Raw genomic sequence first — 12,500 nt, 5'->3', positions numbered from 1 at the left:
CCCCTATGATTTGAAGGGTTAGTAGATGACGTGTCCCCTATGATTTGAAGGGTTAGTAGATGAAGTGTCCCCTATGAAGGGTTAGTAGATGACGTGTCCCCTATGATTTGAAGGGTTAGTAGATGACGTGTCCCCTATGATTTCAAGGGTTAGTAGATGACGTGTCCCCTGTGATTTGAAGGGTTAGTAGATGACGTGTCCCCTATGATTTGAAGGGTTAGTAGATGACGTGTCCCCTGTGATTTGAAGGGTTAGTAGATGACGTGTCCCCTATGATTTGAAGGGTTAGTAGATGACGTGTCCCCTATGATTTGAAGGGTTAGTAGATGACGTGTCCCCTATGATTTGAAGGGTTAGTAGATGACGTGTCCCCTATGATTTGAAGGGTTAGTAGATGAAGTGTCCCCTATGATTTGAAGGGTTAGTAGATGACGTGTCCCCTATGATTTGAAGGGTTAGTAGATGACGTGTCCCCTATGATTTGAAGGGTTAGTAGATGAAGTGTCCCCTATGATTTGAAGGGTTAGTAGATGACGTGTCCCCTATGATTTGAAGGGTTAGTAGATGACGTGTCCCCTATGATTTGAAGGGTTAGTAGATGACGTGTCCCCTATGATTTGAAGGGTTAGTAGATGAAGTGTCCCCTGTGATTTGAAGGGTTAGTAGATGAAGTGTCCCCTGTGATTTGAAGGGTTAGTAGATGACGTGTCCCCTATGATTTGAAGGGTTAGTAGATGACGTGTCCCCTATGATTTGAAGGGTTAGTAGATGAAGTGTCCCCTATGATTTGAAGGGTTAGTAGATGACGTGTCCCCTATGATTTGAAGGGTTAGTAGATGAAGTGTCCCCTATGATTTGAAGGGTTAGTAGATGAAGTGTCCCCTATGATTTGAAGGGTTAGTAGATGAAGTGTCCCCTATGATTTGAAGGGTTAGTAGATGAAGTGTCCCCTATGATTTGAAGGGTTAGTAGATGAAGTGTCCCCTATGATTTGAAGGGTTAGTAGATGAAGTGTCCCCTATGATTTGAAGGGTTAGTAGATGACGTGTCCCCTATGATTTGAAGGGTTAGTAGATGAAGTGTCCCCTGTGATTTGAAGGGTTAGTAGATGACGTGTCCCCTATGATTTGAAGGGTTAGTAGATGAAGTGTCCCCTATGATTTGAAGGGTTAGTAGATGACGTGTCCCCTATGATTTGAAGGGTTAGTAGATGACGTGTCCCCTATGATTTGAAGGGTTAGTAGATGACGTGTCCCCTATGATTTGAAGGGTTAGTAGATGACGTGTCCCCTATGATTTGAAGGGTTAGTAGATGACGTGTCCCCTATGATTTGAAGGGTTAGTAGATGACGTGTCCCCTATGATTTGAAGGGTTAGTAGATGAAGTGTCCCCTATGATTTGAAGGGTTAGTAGATGAAGTGTCCCCTATGATTTGAAGGGTTAGTAGATGAAGTGTCCCCTATGAAGGGTTAGTAGATGACGTGTCCCCTATGATTTGAAGGGTTAGTAGATGACGTGTCCCCTATGATTTCAAGGGTTAGTAGATGACGTGTCCCCTGTGATTTGAAGGGTTAGTAGATGACGTGTCCCCTATGATTTGAAGGGTTAGTAGATGACGTGTCCCCTGTGATTTGAAGGGTTAGTAGATGACGTGTCCCCTATGATTTGAAGGGTTAGTAGATGACGTGTCCCCTATGATTTGAAGGGTTAGTAGATGACGTGTCCCCTATGATTTGAAGGGTTAGTAGATGACGTGTCCCCTATGATTTGAAGGGTTAGTAGATGAAGTGTCCCCTATGATTTGAAGGGTTAGTAGATGACGTGTCCCCTATGATTTGAAGGGTTAGTAGATGACGTGTCCCCTATGATTTGAAGGGTTAGTAGATGAAGTGTCCCCTATGATTTGAAGGGTTAGTAGATGACGTGTCCCCTATGATTTGAAGGGTTAGTAGATGACGTGTCCCCTATGATTTGAAGGGTTAGTAGATGACGTGTCCCCTATGATTTGAAGGGTTAGTAGATGAAGTGTCCCCTGTGATTTGAAGGGTTAGTAGATGAAGTGTCCCCTGTGATTTGAAGGGTTAGTAGGTGACGTGTCTTCTAAGAGTTAAAAAGTCTAAACTATTCTCTCTAAGGATTCTGGGAAAAGAAGGAACTTGGCGTTCGCAGCCTTGCTGGTCAGGGTGGGCCCTGGTCACTAGTAGTGCACTATATAGGGAATAGGGTGAGTCCTGGTCACTAGTAGTGCACTATATAGGGAATAGGGTGGGTCCTGGTAACTAGTAGTGCACTATATAGGGAATAGGGTGGGCCCTGGTCACTAGTAGTGCACTATATAGGGAATAGGGTGAGTCCTGGTCACTAGTAGTGCACTATATAGGGAATAGGCTGGGACCTGGTCAGTAGTAGTGCACTATATAGGGAATAGGGTGGGTCATGGTCAATAGTAGTGCTCTATATAGGGAATAGGGTGGGTCCTGGTCAGTAGTAGTGCACTATATAGGGAATAGGGTGAGTCTGGTCACTAGTAGTGCACTATATAGGGAATAGGCTGGGACCTGGTCAGTAGTAGTGCACTATATAGGGAATAGGGTGGGTCATGGTCAATAGTAGTGCTCTATATAGGGAATAGGGTGGGTCCTGGTCAGTAGTAGTGCACTATATAGGGAATAGGGTGAGTCTGGTCAATAGTAGTGCTCTATATAGGGATTAGGATGCCATTTGGGACTCATGGGTTCTGTGGGAATACTTTGTCTTTCGTTTGATGCCCAGACCTGTTTGGACCTAGCTGTAATTTGGGAGTTTCTGTGCAGCGTCCAGACATGCTCAGACAGGGTCTGTTTGTCTCTGTGTGTGTGTGTGTGTGTGTGTGTGTGTGTGTGTGTGTGTGTGTGTGTGTGTGTGTGTGTGTGTGTGTGTGAACGCTCAGAGATAGAGCTCTTCCCTCTGTCACAGCTCATCACATCAGCGCCTGAGCTGCAATAGACATTACCATCACACACACACACACACACACACACACACACACACACACACACACACACACACACACACACACACACACACACACACACACACACACACACACACACACACACACACACACACACACACACACACACACACACACACACATCCATCCATCTTCACTACCACAGTCTGACAGCACTAAGTTTCACCTTGACTGCGTCCACACACCAAAAGGGTTCTTTGGCTGTCCCCACAGGAGAACACTTTCTGGTACCAGGTAGAACCCTTTTAGGTTTGATGTAGAACCCTCCATGGAAAGGGTTCTACATGGAACACAAAAGGGTTCTACATGGAACACAAAAGGGTTCTACATGGAACACAAAAGGGTTCTACATGGAACACAAAAGGGTTCTACATGGAACCAAAAAGGGTTCTTAGAAGTGTTCTCCTATGGAGAGAGTAGGGAGTAAATATCGTCTGTCCTCGGTTCCAACACTCACTACCGAGTTCCAAACTGCCTCTGGAATCAACGTCAGCACAAGATGTGTTCATCAAGAGCTTCATGAGATGGGTTTCCATGGCCTTGCAGCCGCACACAAGCCTAAGATCACCATGAGCAATGTCAAGCATTGGCTGGAGTGGTGTAAAGTTCACCGCCATTAGACTCTTGAGCAGTGGAAATGCGTTCTCTGGAGTGATGAATCACGCTTCACCATCTGGCAGTCTGATGGACAAATCTGGGATTATGGATGCCAGGAGAACACTACCTGCCCCAATGCAAAGTTTGGTAGGGGAGGATAATGGTCAAGGGCTGTTTTTCACAGTTCGGGCCCCTTAGTTCCAGTGAAGGGAAAACTTAACTCTACAGCATACAATTACAATTTAGACGATTCTGTGCTTCCAACTTTGTGGCAACAGTTTGGGCAAGGCTCTTTCCTGTTCCAGCAGGACAATGCCCCCGTGCACAAAGCAAGGTTCATATTGAATGGATTGTCGAGATCGGTGTGGAAGAACTTGACTGGCCTGCACAGAGCCCTGACCTCAACCCCATCAAACACGTTTGGGACGACTTGGAACCCCGACGAGTCAGGACTAATCGCCCAACATCAGTACCCGACCTCACTAATGCTCTTGTGGCTGAATGGAAGCAAGAACCCCTGCAGCAATGTTCCAACATCTAGTGGAAAGCCTTCCCAGAAGAGTGGAGGCTGTTATAGCAGCAATGTTCCAACATCTAGTGGAAAGCCTTCCCAGAAGAGCGGAGGCTGTTATAGCAGCCATGTTCCAACATCTAGTGGAAAGCCTTCCCAGAAGAGCGGAGGCTGTTATAGCAACAATGTTCCAACATCTAGTGGAAAGCCTTCCCAGAAGAGCGGAGGCTGTTATAGCAGCAATGTTCCAACATCTAGTGGAAAGCCTTCCCAGAAGAGTGCAGGCTGTTATAGCAGAAATGTTAAATAAACTAGCTTTTTGTCATTATGGGGTATTGTGATGTCATTATGGGGTATTGTGATGTCATTATGGGGTATTGTGATGTCATTATCGGGTATTGTGATGTCACAAGAAGAAGAAGAGTGTAGTGTATGTGGTCGACGTCAACTATTCACTAACTAATGAAGCGTGTGAATGATGTGATAAACTCCTCAATGTTATCGGATGAATCCCGGAGAACATTCCAGTCTGTGCTAGCGAATCCCGGAGAATATTCCAGTCTGTGCTAGAGAATCCCGGGGGAACATTCCAGTCTGTGCTAGAGAATCCCGGGGGAACATTCCAGTCTGTGCTAGTGAATCCCGGAGAATATTCCAGTCTGTGCTAGCGAATCCCGGAGAATATTCCAGTCTGTGCTAGCGAATCCCGGAGAATATTCCAGTCTGTGCTAGCGAATCCCGGAGAATATTCCAGTCTGTGCTAGCGAATCCCGGAGAATATTCCAGTCTGTGCTAGCGAATCCCGGAGAACATTCCAGTCTGTGCTAGCGAATCCCGGAGAATATTCCAGTCTGTGCTAGCGAATCCCGGAGAATATTCCAGTCTGTGCTAGCGAATCCCAGAGAATATTCCAGTCTGTGCTAGCGAAGCAGGAAGCAGCCTCGTAGCGTCCGGTTCGTCGGACCTCATCCGTAACAAGGCTCTTGTACTTCCTGTTTGAGTTTTTACTCGTAAACAGTAAGCAGGAGGATCGAGTCATGGTCTGATTTTCCGAAGGGAGAGCGAGGGAGGGGCTTGTATGCGTTTCTGTGTGTAGAGTAAAAGTGGTCCAGAGTGTTAGCGCCTCTCGAGGCGTAGGAGACGTTTTGGTAAAAAAAACACATTTCAGTCTCCCTGTGATGAAGTCTCCTCCCAATAGAAACGCTGCCTCTGGGTGTGTGTTGTCTTGTTTGTTTACGGCCCTGTACAGCTCGTTGAGTGCCTGCTTAGTGCCATTCTCCTTTGTGGTAGAATGTAGACAGCAGTGATGACTACAGATGAAATCTCTCTTGGTTGATAAAAGGCTGTTTAACATGAGGGATTCTAGTTCAGGTGAGCAGAAGCACGGGATTTCCTTCACACTGTGAAGCCTTCCACCACTTAACAGATCACACTGTGAAGCCTTCCACCACTTCCTTCACACTGTGAAGCCTTTCACCATTTCCTTCACATTGTGAAGCAGCGCACTGGTTGTTGTTTACAAAGTAGCATACCCCCTTAACAGATCACACTGTGAATCCTTCCACCACTTAACAGATCACACTGTGAATCCTTCCACCACTTAACAGATCACACTGTGAATCCTTCCACCACTTAACAGATCACACTGTGAATCCTTCCACCACTTAACAGATCACACTGTGAAGCCTTCCACCACTTAACAGATCACACTGTGAAGCCTTCCACCACTTAACAGATCACACTGTGAATCCTTCCACCACTTAACAGAACACACTGTGAATCCTTTCACCACTTAACAGATCACACTGTGAATCCTTCCACCACTTAACAGATCACACTGTGAAGCCTTCCACCACTTAACAGATCACACTGTGAAGCCTTCCACCACTTAACATATCACACTGTGAAGCCTTCCACCACTTAACAGATCACACTGTGAATCCTTCCACCACTTAACAGATCACACTGTGAATCCTTCCACCACTTAACAGAACACACTGTGAATCCTTTCACCACTTAACAGAACACACTGTGAATCCTTTCACCACTTAACAGATCACACTGTGAATCCTTTCACCACTTTGCAATTTCACAAACGTTTAATTTGACAGCTCAGAGAGGCCAGGGATGAGGAAGAAGCGGAGAGAGGAGAGAGGGGTGCAGGATGAGGAAGAAGCGGAGAGAGGAGAGAGGGGTGCAGGGGTGTATAAAATAAGATAAGGGGAACAGAGAAAAAGGGAGCAAGAAATAGGTGAAAAGAGAGAGAGAGAGAGAGAGAGAGAGAGGGAGAGAGAGAGAGAGAGAAAGAGAGAGAAAGAGAGCGACAGAAAGAGAGAGGGAGAGAGAGAGAGAGAAAGAGAGAGAAAGAGAGCGACAGAGAGAGAGAGAGAGAGAGAGAAAGAGAGCGACAGAGAGAGAGCGAGAGAGAGTGAAAGAGAGAGAAAGAGAGCGACAGAAAGAGAGAGGGAGAGAGAGAGAGAGAGAAAGAGAGAGAAAGAGAGCGACAGAGAGAGAGAGAGAGAGAGAGAGAAAGAGAGCGACAGAGAGAGAGAGAGAGAGAGAGAGAGAGAGAGAGAGAGAGAGGCCTTTGCTCACTCTGCTCAGCCCCTCCCTCCTCTTCATCTCCACTCTGCTCAGCCCCTCCCTCCTCTTCATCTCCACTCTGCTCAGGCCCTCCCTCCTCTTCATCTCCCCTCTGCCCAGCCCCTCCCTCCTCTTCATCTGGGAGTTGATCTGAACTGACACGTGGAGAAATGAAACTGAGATCCCACTGGCCAGACCCAGACAGCTGTCACCTGCTGGGAAGTCATACAAATCAAAACAAGTGGACAGCCTTTTCCTCCTAGACCCTGTTAACCTCCCACCTCCTCCTCTCCTCTCCTCTCCTCTCCTCTCCTCTCCTCTCCTCTCCTCTCTTCTCTTCTCTTCTCTTCTCTTCTCCTCTCCTCTCCTCTCCTCCCCTCCCCTCTCCTGCCCTCCCCTCCCTTCTCATCTACTCCCCTCTCATCTACTCTCCTCTCCTCCCCTCCCCTCCCTTCTCATCTCCTCCCCTCCCCTCGCCTCCATTCTCATCTCCCCCCTCTCATCTACTCTCCTCTCCTCCCCTCTCCTCCGCTCCCCACCCCCCTCCCTTCTCATCTCCTCTCCTCTCCTCCTTCACTCTCTCTCTCTCCCTCCCACTCTCCCCACCTCTCCTCTCCCCCTCCTATCCTTCTACCACTTCCTCTCCTCACACTCTCCCCACCTCTCCCCCTCCTCTCCTTCTACCACCCTGTCCTCTCTCCCTCTCCCCAACCCCTCCTCTCCTTCTACCACCCTGTCCTCTCTCCCTCTCCTCTCCCCTCCTTCCACCACCCCCTGTCCTCTCTCCCTCTCCCCACCTCCTCCTCTCCTTCCACCACCCCCTGTCCTCTCTCCCTCTCCCCACCTCCTCCTTTCCTTCCACCACCCCCTGTCCTCTCTCCCTCTCCCCACCCCCTCCTCTCCTTCCACCACCCCCTGTCCTCTCCCACTCTCCCTCAGGATCAAATATGTTGTTACCTACCCTTATCCCCTGGGGGGGGCGGCCCGTCAGGAAGTCCAGGATCCAGTCACAGAGGGAGGTGTTTAGTCCCAGGGGTCATTATGGTGTTGAGCCCTGAGCCGTAGCTGTAGTTAATATCCTGTTTTTATTGTATCATTTCGTATTATACTGAAACATTGTCCTCTGTTTGAAAGAGTCTTTAATAACCCCTGTTTGATTGGTATGTATCAAGTCTGGTGAAGACTTTCGACAATTTTATTATTTTATCGATTGTGAGTTTTGTTATTATGTTATTGTTATAATTGATAAATTGTTATAATTGATAAATAGTTATAATTGATAAATTGTTATAATTGATCAATTGTTATAATTGATAAATTGTAAATAATTGATAAATTGTAAATAATTGATAAATTGTTATAATTGATAAATTGTTAATAATTGATGAATTGTTATAATTGATAAATTGTAAATAATTGATCAATTGTTATAATTGATCAATTGTTAATAATTGATCAATTGTTATAATTGATCAATTGTTATATTTGATAAATTTTTATAATTGATAAATTGTTAATAATTGTTAATAATTGATAAATTGTTATAATTGATAAATTGTTATAGTTGATAAATTGTTATAATTGATAAATTGAAAATATCCAGACAACTTGACTTGTACCATGTTTTGTTACGTTACAGCCTTGTTCTAAAAATGGATTCAATTCTATTTCTTCCTTATCAATCTACACAGAATACCCAATATTGACAAAGTAAAACCAGATTTTTATTTATTTTGGCAAATTTATGAAACATAAAATTTAAAAAATGCAATATCACAATTAGACAACTATTCAGACCCTTTACTCAGTACTTTGTTGAAGCACCTTTGGCAACGATTACAGCCTCGAGTCTTCTTGGGTATGACGCTACAAGCTTGGCACATCTGTATTTGGGGAGTTTCTCATATTCTTCTCTGCATATCCTCTCAAGCTCTGTCAGGTTGGATGGGGAGCGTTGCTGCACAGATATTTTCAGGTCTCTCCCGAGATGTTTGATCGGGTTCAAGTCCGGGCTCTGGCTGGGCCACTCAAGGACATTCAAAGACTTGTCCCGAAGTCACTCCTGCGTTGTCTTGGCTGTGTGTTTAGGATCGTTGTCCTTTTGGAAGGTGAACCTTCACCCCAGTCTGAGTTCCTGAGTGCTCTGGAGCAGGTTTTCATCAAGGATCTCATAACTTCCTCCAGTCATCCAGCTGGCCCATAACTTCCTCCAGTCATCCAGCTGGCCCATAACTTCCTCCAGTCATCCAGCTGGCCCATAACTTCCTCCAGTCATCCAGCTGGCCCATAACTTCCTCCAGTCATCCAGCTGGCCCATAACTTCCTCCAGTCATCCAGCTGGCCCATAACTTCCTCCAGTCATCCAGCTGGCCCATAACTTCCTCCAGTCACCCAGCTGGCCCATAACTTCCTCCAGTCATCCAGCTGGCCCATAACTTCCTCCAGTCACCCAGCTGGCCCATAACTTCCTCCAGTCATCCAGCTGGCCCATAAATTCCTCCAGTGACACATTATTTTCCAAAATGATATTTGAAAAAATAATGCAGAGATGTAAAACTATTTGTTTTTTTTCTGTCTAGGTGGTTTGTCACAAAACCTACTCCAATTTCTTTGTGAGTGTCTCCTGCCCTCTGGTGTCGAGGAAGTGAATAACATGTTTAGTCCTCAGTCAGTAACTCGTCTCAGAAACCCCAGACCTAGGAAAAGGGTAAATACCTCGTCAGTTGTACAACTTCTGCATTTAACCCAACCCCTCTGAATCAGAGAGGTGTGTCTTCTGCATTTAACCCTCTGAATCAGAGAGGTGTGTCTTCTGCATTTAACCCTCTGAATCAGAGAGGTGTGTCTTCTGCATTTAACCCTCTGAATCAGAGAGGTGTGTCTTCTGCATTTAACCCTCTGAATCAGAGAGGTGTGTCTTCTGCATTTAACCCAACCCCTCTGAATCAGAGAGGTGTGTCTTCTGCATTTAACCCAACCCCTCTGAATCAGAGAGGTGTGTCTTCTGCATTTAACCCAACCCCTCTGAATCAGAGAGGTGTGTCTTCTGCATTTAACCCAACCCCTCTGAATCAGAGAGGTGTGTCTTCTGCATTTAACCCAACCCCTCTGAATCAGAGAGGTGCGGTGGGGTGGGGGGAGGGCTGCCTTAATCGACATCCACGTATGTCAGAACATTGTTAATTTGGGAGGTCTAGGGAGAGTTTTTGACCTTGTCAGCTCTGGGATTCGATCCAGGAACCTTTCGGTTACTGGCCCAACGGGCAACAGGGAGATAAGTCGTTCATTGGTATGTATCATCACGCCCAGTAAGCTTCCAATCATTAGAAACATTTGATTTTAACAGTTTGTGGTGTAATCCCAATACTGTGTAATGTTTCCTAATGCTGAAAGAGGAAGACAGTATCCTACAATGTTGACACGTTCAACAAAATGTTTCTTCATTAAACAGAGTAGTGCTCCATAACTAGTCCTTCCCATTTCCCTAAGAGACTGGGAAGTCTGTCTGTAATGTCTGTCTGTAATGTCTGTCTGTCTGTAATGTCTGTCTGTCTGTAATGTCTGTCTGTAATGTCTGTCTGTCTGTAATGTCTGTCTGTCTGTAACGTCTGTCTGTAATGTCTGTCTGTCTGTAATGTCTTTCTGTAATGTCTGTCTGTCTGTCTGTCTGTAATGTCTGTCTGTCTGTCTGTCTGTCTGTCTGTCTGTCTGTCTGTCTGTCTGCCTGTCTGTAATGTCAGTCTGCCTGTCTGTAATGTCTGTCTGTCTGTAATGTCTGTCTTGTGTCTGCCTTTTTGCCTGACTGTCTGCCCTTTTGTCTGTCTGTTCTGTCTGCCTTTTTGTCTGTCTGCCTTTTTGTCTGCCTTTTTGTCTGTCTTTTCTGTCTGCCTGACTGTCTGCCTTTTTGTCTGTTTTTTCTGTCTGCCTTACTGTCTGTGTTTTTGTCTGTCTTTTCTGTCTGCCTTACTGTCTGTGTTTTTGTCTGTCTTTTCTGTCCGCCTGTCTGTCTGCCTTACCGTCTGTGTTTTTGTCTGTCTGGCTTACTGTCTGTGTTTTTGTCTGTCTGCCTGACAGTCTGCCTTTTTGTCTGTTTTTGTCTGTCTGCCTTTTAATAACTTTTTAATCCCATACGTTAATTGTTCTGCTGACATAAAAAGCCTGATTAAAATTACAAAAAGTTTTAATCCAACATGTATTTAATTTGTGTCTCTCTCTGGACATGATAGACTTGACCAAAGGGAGAGAAAGTCATTACTGTAGGCTGATGAGTTGTAATTACCTAAGACCTCTTACCGTCCCAGCACAATACTGCCATCTGGTGCGTGCGTGTGTGTGTGTGTCTCTCATTCCAGCGTCTCATCTTCTACCTCTTTTTATTGGTCAGCCCTGATAATGGTTCCACAGTACTAACCAATCAGAATGCCCTCCCATTGGACTGGAGACCAGAGTACTAGCCAATCAGGTCAGGTTGGATGGGAAGCGTCGCTGCACAGCTATCTCCAGGGATGTTCGATGGGTTCAAGTCCAGGCTCTGGCTGGGCCACTCGAGGACACACAGAGATATGGATGTGTGCCATTGACTTTGAACTGGACTGTGTTTACAGCATGAGCGGTCGTGAGTGGATGCACTTGTTTTGAGGTTAAAGAAAGAGCTGCATTTATCCATGTGTGCACATTTTGTTCATATCCTTTGCCCATTAGTGAGATATTAGCCCAGTTATAGATCATTTGTAGTCAGCAATAGGTGAGGGATTGCTTCCTTACAAGAGCACAAAATGTGTACATTTCTAGACATCTTTGAAAAAGTGAGTCAGATAAAGATCTTTTTTTTTTTCTCTCTTAAAGGGGCAGTGTTGTATTTTGAGACAGGCTTGAATAAGCTCAGTAGCCAATTGGCAGAGGGTAGCATAATGTTTCTGATTCTCTAATAATGGTAAGGGAAGAATAATGGATTTTATTTTGTAAAGTGGTTTCTTGCATCAAACAACACAACATTTTCAGTCACCTCTTTGTCTGAAGGACCAGTTGATAAACAGGTCAAATACTGCCTGTTTTCTTTCCTTCCAAAGTCTGATGGAATGTAGATCTGCATTGAACACCACACATTGGCTGCTACTGTAGGCTGATTGATAGAACAGCTCATTTCCATGTTAACATATTATGGGATGCATTTTCTTCATTGTTTTTTGAAGGTAGACCTACATTATGATACCCACAGTAAGTACCCACAGTAGCCTACTTGGCCACTATTAAAACGGTAACTTAAAGCAGGTAGAGCCTCAGTGTTCACAGTAAAACTGTAACATAAAGAGGGGACAGCCTCAGTGTTCACAGTAAAACTGTAACTTAAAGTGGGTACAGCCTCAGTGTTCACAGTAAAACTGTAACTTAAAGCAGGTAGAGCCTCAGTGTTCACAGTGAACTCACGCTGGAAGTTGCACAGAATTTTCACAAAGTTCGAGTTTGCGCTCAGCAGACCTGAAATTTGCACAGTGCCCCAAAAAATGTAGATGGGACATTGACTGGGATATATGAGTACTGAATGGCTTCCCCATTAAAACAGGTGTTTATATGAGTACTGAATGGTTGTCCCATTAAAACAGGTGTTTATATGAGTACTGAATGGTTTCCCCATTAAAACAGGTGTTTATATGAGTACTGAATGGTTTCCCCATTAAAACAGGTGTTTATATGAGTACTGAATGGTTGTCCCATTAAAACAGGTGTTTATATGAGTACTGAATGGTTTCCCCATTAAAACAGGTGTTTATATGAGTACTGAATGGTTTCCCCAT

At 45.1% G+C, this 12,500-nt stretch overlaps 1 protein-coding gene across 4 annotated transcripts in view; it reads right to left on the bottom strand.

The window, feature by feature from the left end:
• Positions 1-11,724: 11,724 nt before the first annotated feature.
• LOC139381703 (carbohydrate (N-acetylgalactosamine 4-sulfate 6-O) sulfotransferase 15) overlaps positions 11,725-12,500 on the bottom strand; it is a 138,182-nt gene continuing 137,406 nt past the window's right edge. For all 4 annotated transcript variants that reach the window (XM_071125421.1, XM_071125422.1, XM_071125424.1 and 1 more), the window contains one exon: positions 11,725-12,500. This exon is cut by the window's right edge. The gene's annotated coding sequence lies outside the window, so the exon portion shown is untranslated.

This window comes from Oncorhynchus clarkii, chromosome 23 (assembly GCF_045791955.1).
Source record: "Oncorhynchus clarkii lewisi isolate Uvic-CL-2024 chromosome 23, UVic_Ocla_1.0, whole genome shotgun sequence".
Lineage (NCBI taxonomy): Eukaryota > Metazoa > Chordata > Actinopteri > Salmoniformes > Salmonidae > Oncorhynchus > Oncorhynchus clarkii.
The sequence above is the reverse complement of the archived record's forward strand: the minus strand, read 5'-3'. Positions and strand labels throughout refer to the sequence as shown.